Here is a 9,537-nt window from a genome sequence, read left to right as displayed (position 1 = left end):
CCTAGCATTGCAGAAAGTTGGATAGTTTTAATTTATTTAGTCATTAATGTATTTATTTTAACAATTCTTCCAAAAAAACACACTTTAATTTAAAAGATAAAATTAAAAATATATTTAAAAACACACGTTTGGAGAGTTTTTAGCAAAGGTCAAAGCTAAAACAAACACAACTCATTAAAAATTTTATATAAAAAAAGATATAAATATATTTTAAGAATAAAAAACACGTTTGGAGAGTTTTTAGTAAACTTCAAAGCTAAAACAAACACAACATATCTTGTGAAGTTGTTTGCTTTTTCTGTTCTTTTTTATGCAAAAGCAGAAACTAATACAGAGAAATAAATTGTTCAAGGATTTACAGGAATATAAGAAATGAAGCAACCCGTTGGAAAACTCCCAGACTCCTGTGTTTATTGCACCACTGACTCAATGCTAAAGCTAAACCTGTTTATTTACAAGAGATGCTCACATTGGCACATTAGTAATGGAGAAAATACACATTTTCTCCCCGGCTGATTGTTTATCCGCTGCACAAACATCCATTAGTTGCTCATTAGTGAGCAAACAGCTGAGGCTCTACCAAACAGAAGACATGCGGTGTCATTTTCACTCGCCAAAACAAGATAGGATCACGTTTACGGAGGAAGTGTTGCATGCGAAAATGAAGGAAGTCTCAGCACGATTGACAAATACATAGAGGTGCAAAATATTCGCAACATTTAAAATAATAATTACAATTTCAGAAAAGTAAGAAAACCAGTAATTTACATTCTTTTTATATTTTAAAAATAACATAACTACTTCCTTTTTCCCTGCACTTCACAGCAACCAGCAAATAAAAACTAATTTGAGAACAGTTCCTCTAATAAACTAACTTAGGGGTTTAGATTTCTGAAGGAAGTGCTGATTAAAACCTAACAGGAAAAATGCTGGATAAATTATGTTACGTTCCTCCAGCAGGTGGCGCCAAATATCCACCCATTTTGTCAAGGCCGAAGATCTTAGCAGTGACATAAACTGTATGAGCCCTTTGAGATTTATACATTTATTATAAAGTTATTATTAAGTAATACATTTATAAATCTGAGCTTTAAATGTACTTATCCAGGGCTTTATAGATAAAATGAATTATTATTTTTATTATTCTGTTGTGTTTTGTGACGTCACTATTTGTAGTTGTTTTCTTACTTCTTTCAGACATGTTTCTAAGCCATTTTGAAGAAAAAAAAGTAAAGAAATTTATCATCTAGGTGATAAAATTTGGGTGACTATTCAATGTTTACTTTATGATAACTTTTACATGCTTCTCTGACATGTTTCATACCAGTTTATTTTAGTTTTTCGTGTTTGAACTTGATCCATTTGTTGGCTTCTGATTTTATAGAAACAAGTAAATAAGTTAGAATATCATTGAAAAGTGTATTTGTTTTGGTGGCTCTGTTTAAAAAGAAGAAATTGGTATTCTATATAGATTTATTACACACAGTGATTAGGCATGTCATTATAAATTCAAATAAACAATAATATTGTATAATAATATATTGATAATGGAATAGTAATGTAAATTTGCCTTCATCCATTTTAACAGCAAGGAAGGAGGAATGTTGTCTTCTATTACACTGGTGGAAAGTTGACTGGAAGGAAAACGTACGGTCGGAAAAGGTTTACCAGGGGATAAGCAGAGACTTAAATAATAAAACAATAAAAAATATTGGTGTGATAATACATGAAATATGTTTGGTTTAAGTGAAATAGAAGTCAAAATAAATACAAGATGCTGCTTAAGTTCTCTTTTATTTGCATCTACAGATAATATTGTCCAATGTCCACTGGCAATTTGTAGTTTTAGAAAGTAAACAGCATGTGAGGTTTAAACACAACATTAAACCAGGAACAAAAACATCCTGAACCCTAAAACTGAAACATATTAAAACTTTCATGTTATATTAAAGTTTACCGCCAGTGGGTGCAATGTCTAAACCTAAATTTCATTTTTTACATAAATTAGTATTCTTACAGAAAATAATGCTATTTTATTCGTGAAACCAGATAGAAGACAGTTTGATTACAGCCTCCAATGTGAACCTCCTCTTAGTTAAACAAATTAAAAGTTTCTTTTTCTCCTTTTTTCTCTCACAGAACTCTGAACCAGACAAAAGTCGCCCTCCAAGCTTTGTGGATGGATAATATCATCTTTCATTCTGTCTCACAAAAGCTACACTGAAAGCACAACTGCTTTCTGACTTTCCCACGCATTCAACCGCTGCAGCGTTTTTCCACCCGTAATTCAGTTCTGCAGAACTCTGGCGTTTCTCACATTGTTTATCTCACATCTGCACTCGTTCAAACTCAATTTTCTGTAAAATCAAATCACTGTTTTTGTTGTTGCTGGAAGATCTTTGAATATGCCGGTGATGCATGTGGGATGAAATCTGATGAATAATTTACTGAAGCTGTATTTTGCAGGCTTCTTGTTCATTTGTTCTTGAGTGTTTTTCATTTTGAGCCGTGTTTGTGATTAAAGTGACCTTCCTTTGCCTCAGATCTCTGCGGTGTCTGTGCATTTTGTCTTTCCTGAAAGTGAAGTTGGCACCTGTCTCCGCTGAAAACACTCTCACTGTTTACTCTGCACAGCTTGACTTTTGCTCTTGAATTGACCGGTTGTTTCTTGTTTATTTGTTTGGTTTTATTTTTAGTAAGTGGAGCCAAAAATGGATTCGCTATTGGTTTAGGTGTGTCAACAAGAATATTTTCACTCTCTGCCGCTTCAATAAGCTCTCCACAAACACTTCAGAAGCCTGTGAGGCCAGGATGAAGCCCAGAGAGACAGAAAAATATCTGAGTTAGCTTTATGAGTTCAGCCCAGGCCAGCAGTGAGGACTGAAGCGTTAATGCTGCAAAACTAATTCCCAAAAATAAAAGAAGCTGAGGAAGCTGCATTCACACTGCATCCTGAAGTGACCCAATTCAGATTTCTTTTTGCATAATGCAACTTTTATCTGATCTTTTCATGACAGACTAAACAACACAGGTCAGATTTTTTTCGAGTGCGCCCCAGGCCACTAGGGTATCTGATACGTATCGATTCAAATGTGACTTAACATCCAGGTCGACTGGAAAGTCATTGATACTCGACAAACGTCACTATTCTGCGTCCTGATGTGTCAGAGCAGGAAGAAAAATAACAACCATGTCGGACTATGATAAGGAATAAGTTGTTAATGTGCTGGCTCCCATCGGACAACAACTTCAAAATCGTGCTCCAACGTTAGCATCCGTGCTTACTTCTGCAAACACTGAGCACTTCTTTTTTTTTTGTTGCAGTTGGCAAAAAACTGAGCATGCTCCCTATGTGTCGTTATTGCGCCCTCTACTGTGCATGCGGGGCACTTTCAGGTCGTTTGCAGTTCACACCGGAGAACACATACAGGTCGCATATTTTTGGAAGTGTGAATGATCACGGCAAAAAAATAAAAAATCAGATTTGACAAAAAAATCGGAATTAAATCACTACGGGCTGCAGTGCGAACTGCCTTTGAGTCTTCGAGTTGTTGTCTGGGTAAAGTGAAGCTGGAGACTAAAATTCTGAGTTTTTTGGTGGAAATTTACTCTGTGAATTTTTTTCTTATCTAAAATGGCCCTAATACACCGCTGTTAAAGTCCCTTTCAAGTTTTGGACATCTTCGAAGTATCTATTTCAAAAAAATAAAAATAAAAATTGGGCTACTTTATTTGCTTGATTTTGGGAGTTTTTGACCTCCGACATTTGTCTCTCCACCTTCACCAATGTGTTCATCTCTGCAGCTGTCACTAGGAGTGAATAGGATCTGTTGACACAGGAAGCAATCTTTCACCTGTGAAGGTCAAGAGGCAACCTTTGGACAGGATGGTGTCCGTACCGTCCGCTCCGGGTGTTTCCCTGGCAACACCGTGGGACTTTCACACGTCGGGCAGGAATGACTGGAATCCAGGTGTAATTTTTATGGAAAACATTTTGGCAGCTGTATGAAAAATCCCATTTGGAAGCCTCCATGTTAGGTCTGTGTGTGTGAGTGTGTTTCCCACCGGCGGCTCACATCTGGACCGCATCTTGACACATTAGTCATGTTATCGTTCCAAATCAAATCTCCAAATTCCTTGCTGTTACAGTTTCCACTTTGTGGTTTGTCATGGCTGCGCCAGAACATTTTTAGACTTTCAGCTTGTGGCATTTCTGTGATTGCTGTATTTAGTCTCTGGCTGAAAGGCCAGGCTGCTTTAAATCAGGGCTCACTTCTAGATTTTGGCCATGTATTGATCACTTATATATGGAAGCCCATTTCTGCCATGAAAGACAAAAAATTATGCCCAACAGAAAGTCAAGATTTTGACTTTCAAAGTCATAATTATGAGATTTGAAGTCATAATTGTGAGATAAAAGTAATTATTTTGGACTTTAGAGCCATAATTATGAAATACAAAGGCATAATTATAACATTTAGCCATAATTACAAGATATAAAGTCATAAGTTTGATTAAATCATAATTTTGAGATTTACGGTTATAATTATGTGATAGAAAGTCATAATTATGAGATTTAGTCTTAATTATGAGACAAAAAGTCGATTATGGGATGTAAAGTCATAATTGTGAGATAAAAACTCTTTTGTGAAGATTTGGTTTTTCTGTGTGTTTATGTCGGTTTCTGTGTTCAGTTGAGTCTCCGTGTTGTTCTGTCTACCCCTTGATTGCTCCCAGCGGTCTCCTGTTTCCTTGATTACTCCCCTGTGTATTTAATCCCACCTGTGTCTGCGTTTTCTTGTCAGGTCTAATGTCGTGTCATCATCTTTGCCAAATACCAGTTGCTACCAGGGATTGAGCTCCTTGCCTTTTGCTCACCTATACTGTCTGGACTTTGGGATTTTCTGTACCTTCGTCATTAAACAACCATTACTCACTATGACCTGGGTCCACCGCATCTACCTCACCACTACATACCGCAAATCATGACAATTTTGTCCTTTAAAGTCATAATTATGAGATAGAAAGCCATAATTATGAAACTGAAAGGCATAATTATGACATTTATCCATAATTATTAGACATAAAGTCAAGATTTTCACTTTCAAAGTCATAACTATGAGATTCACAGTCATAATTGTGAGATTTAAAATCATAATAATGCAGAAAATCATTCTTATATGATGAATTTTTAGTCTGCTTACTTCTGCCTATTATGAGCTCCTTTCAGAATGAGCTGTTCAATAAACTGCTGCTGGCCACGCCCCCAAGTCAACTTTTACACTTTCACATGAAAATGGCTGCAAACAGATGAGCAGTTATACTACCGTACATCTTTGAAAAGCTGAAGTGGCTAATTCAAAAGTAAAACAAGCTGATCAAACTTGCTGGAACTTGCCTGGGGTTGCTACGTAACGGGCAGAGTTCCACTGGGGTTGCTAGGTAACGGGCAGAGTTCTGTTGGGGTTGCTAGGTAACGGGCAGTGTTCTGCTGGGGTTGCTAGGTAACAGACAGACTTTTGCTGGAGTTGTTAGGTAATGGGAAGAGTTATTTTTAAGTAAAAAAAAAAAAAAAAAAGAAAAAAGATGAACTTCTTGCCAAAAACCAGCTGGGCACTTTTTTTTTTTTTTTTTTTTTTTTTTAGCATTTAGCTGCTTTTATTTTTTAAGACAGTGTGGTCGTTTTGAGCAACTACATCAGGTCTAAATTCAGATTTATGCTCTAATAACTTGGATGAAAATGAGAATTCAATTTCCTCCAAACCCGTTTTCAGACGGAACTGATCAGTAACGACCAGAAAATGATGGATCATCCCTCTGCTTTACTGGAAGCATAAGCCAGCATGACCATGAAAATCATAAGTAAACATCTCACATTATTTTTCTTCCTACCTGACTCATCCAGCAGGGAAGGATTACGTTTTTGTGACGGGAAACTTTCAGCAACACGTGGAGCTAAAAACCTCAGACAGCAACCAGCAGCACGTGCGTCGGGAGCTACTCTGCATTTTATTCAGCGTGTGTCAAATGTTGTCCTGGAAGAAGATTTGAGTTGTGGCGGCTGCTTATTCTGAGTCACTCCTGGCACCGGTCAGAGCTGCGCACTGGAACAGTCAAACTTTGTGTTTGCCGAGGTCAGAAATGGTCAGCAGACAAAAACACATTTTCAGACTAAGAACAAAGTGAACTGGGCTTGTTTTCCACAAACGGAGCAGCGTAAGGTTGCAGACGAAAGATGAAGAAATGTCAACATTGCTGGTTGTATGAAAAGCCTTTTGCTGTTAGTTAAATGATTTTTGTATTATTTCTGAACCTTCACAGTTTTTCCTATAATTTGACTCACAGCAGCTACCAGCATTTCAGGGAAACTTACAGTTTGTTTTTGTTCCATTGTTCAAATTATAATTTTTTTGTTTACTTTTCTTACATTTTTATGTAACTAACGATGTTGTAGTCATGTCTTTTTATTGCCTATAGATAGAGAGTGGAATATATTCACTGGTTTCCATACACTGGAAACCAGTGAATATATTTATTATATTTTTTTCTCTAAAAATAAATAAATGAAATTCACACTGCAGCTTAAACTGGCAAAAACCTATTTATTTTATTTTCAAAAGCAACAATAAATTACCCAGTATTCTAATTAAATCATTAAATAGGTTTGTTTTTTATGGGAAAGGACATTTTTATTGTAGCTTTAAAACTTTAAAAGGTTTTGCACATTATTATCCGGTTAGCTAATTCTTTTGGGCTCGACTAAAAGAAAGAAAAACATTTAATCCATTTTCAAGAGAAGGATTTAAGTCACTTTTTCTTTATATTTAGCCAAGTTTAATAAAAAAAAAAGCAGATTTCTGAGTGAAGGTCAGCAGACAGATGTGGTCCTATTTACTATAAAACTAAACAGAAAGAAAAACCTTGTTATTAAAAATAATTGGTTGTAACATTTGGCAGTTTTAGAAGAGTTGACACTCATTAAACAAAAAAAACTTCCATCTGCTTCAAATGGGCTCCATATCCGACATTTCTGTATTAAAGCTGAAGTATTTAACTTTTACAAAAAATATATCTTTTACATACTTTGTGAAACTGGCACAATGCCGTGACGGTATGTTATGAGGCAGATAATCTGTCAAAAGATCAGTCTTCTCTGGTTTCTCCTAGCGCTCCCAGTGCTAACTTAAAACAACCAATCAGAGCCAGGAGGCGGGGCTTATGCTGCGTTCACATCAAACGCGTTTTGCATGTCAAATGCATCAAAATCGCTCTAGACGCCTGCAGGGACGAGCCGTTGTTTTCCGTTGCCGGTTTCTTTGTACATTGGCGGATGACATTGACACAGTGGCACCAAAAATATGTAGTGAAAACTTCTGCAATCATAATGGAGGCTCAGATGACTTTGCTGAACATTTTGTGTTCAGTTTCAGCTGGTAACGGCCGTCGCATGTTGGAGCCTCTTAGCTTTTTTTCTTCTCCCGGTTACTTTGAACAATGGCGGATGAAATATTGAGTGCCTAGGTTTTATTTACTGGAATCAACAGAATGTGGCTGTCGGATGCATGTTTGAATGTACCAGATAATTCGGAGGTGTTGTAAGTTTGGTGAGTTTTACAAGCTAGCTGGGCACTGACGAGGGTCGATTTGTCTCACCCGAGCCCAGTTTGATGACCTGCTAACATGCATCGGTTCCTGCATCTGCTGGCAGGACATAACTACAGGCCACTACGTCATATGGCGGAGTCTCTCCAATTGGTTGTCGCAAGTCTTTTGAGAAGGCTCAAAACACTTCAACCGTGCAGCGCTAGATGCGTGAAACACGCAGCAACGCGCCCTCAACGCCTGTCCACATAGACTTTGTATGTTAACAAGACACTCAAATCATGTTCAGTGTGATGGCAGATAAATGGTTTTCTTCTCCACTGTTAGCACATCTATTAGTGTATACACAAGGTTGATTGACAACGCTAAGACCCGCCTCCAGACTATGAATGGTTGTTTTTGGTCTGGAGTTGTGCATTTCGGCAGTAATAGCTCACGGAGGAGTTGGAGGAGATACATTTTTTCACAGAGCGCTTGTCTGATAACAAAATGTCCCGACAAGGTGTCAGTTTTAACAAATATGTAAAAAAAGTTTTATAAAAGTCTCATACTGCAGCTTTAAAGGATAGTTCTCCTCAATCCGTTAAAAATTGCTCCAGATGAGCAAAAAAAAAAAAGACTACTGGATCAAACCTGACAGGTATTTGGCAGTATGCGCCCTGTTAAGACGGTAAATTGAAGAAAATCTGATGAAAATCTGTTCAGATCTTTTGCTGACACTTCAGTCTGGAGCTGTTTGGATTCAGTTTCAGCTGTCAAATGAACAAATTGGCCTCCAACCTTTGAAATTATCAAAAGTTATATTATATTTTCATCCTTGTTGAAATCCTGGTTAGTGTCTGATTTCACTGTGAAGCAACACAATGTCCTCCAACATTTTAAAGTTCAATATGTTGGTGTTTTCAGACAGATTTGTGTCCAAACATGTGTTAGACATTTGGGCTCATGAATTTTGAAGGGTTAGTTCTGCTTTCAGCACCGGGATTTTAACTGAATCTGTAACATTTACAAGCAAAAGGATATATTTCTTATGTTTTTGCATTTGTAAATCAGCAAGGAATTCAAAACATCTTCTTTTATAGGTTCAAATAATGTTTCCACCAACTCAGAATCAGGCGATGTCCATGTTTCTTTAATAAAGTCAACCCAATGGGCCACACAAAGAAAACTTTAAAAATAAAATGACGGTAATAAAGTCATAATGTTACAAGAATTAGGTCATAGTATTATGTCAGTAGAGTCATAATATTACTTTATTATGTTTAAAGTAATAACATGACTTTAATCTCAAAATATTGACTCTATTCTCATTATTATGACTTTATTCTTGCAATTTAATAAATTTATTCTCATACAAGTTATTCTTGTAGTACTTTAGGACTTTGTTCTCAAACTTTTGACGTTATTCTCATAATTATGACTTTATTATCATAATATTTTAACATTTTTTATCAGTACACGCTGTCGTAGAAATGACCCCGTCTGTTTTTTTCGTGTTATCTTGTGTTTCTGTCTTGATTAGATCCAGTGGATCTAATTTCCATTTGACTCGTTGCTGGTTTTTCATTCTGAAGAACGGCATCATTACTAATTCACTAAAGAAAACGTCTCATTTTTTATCTCAGTTCTTTGAAATAAACTGCTTAACAGCTATTATCCATTACAATGCAATCCTTCCAGCCTCAGTCATTCACAGAGTGGACAGAAAACATGCGGCAGAGTCCAGGAATGTGAAAGCTGAATTTGAGTTTTTACAGTACATCTCTGGTTCCCGGCCACCTGGAGTCCATCCTGCCGCTACGCTAACACGTTCATCTATATCACTGTCTGTTCACGTCTATTTATAACTCGCAGGATTGGTTTCCAGCCCGCCCAGCGTTGGGAAACATGGCTGATCCTGACATTCAGGAATCTAGTGTTACTTTCAAATCCTGC

Source organism: Xiphophorus maculatus, chromosome 1 (genome assembly GCF_002775205.1).
Source record: "Xiphophorus maculatus strain JP 163 A chromosome 1, X_maculatus-5.0-male, whole genome shotgun sequence".
Taxonomy (NCBI): Eukaryota; Metazoa; Chordata; class Actinopteri; order Cyprinodontiformes; family Poeciliidae; genus Xiphophorus; species Xiphophorus maculatus.
Note: the sequence above shows the minus strand (reverse complement) of the source record.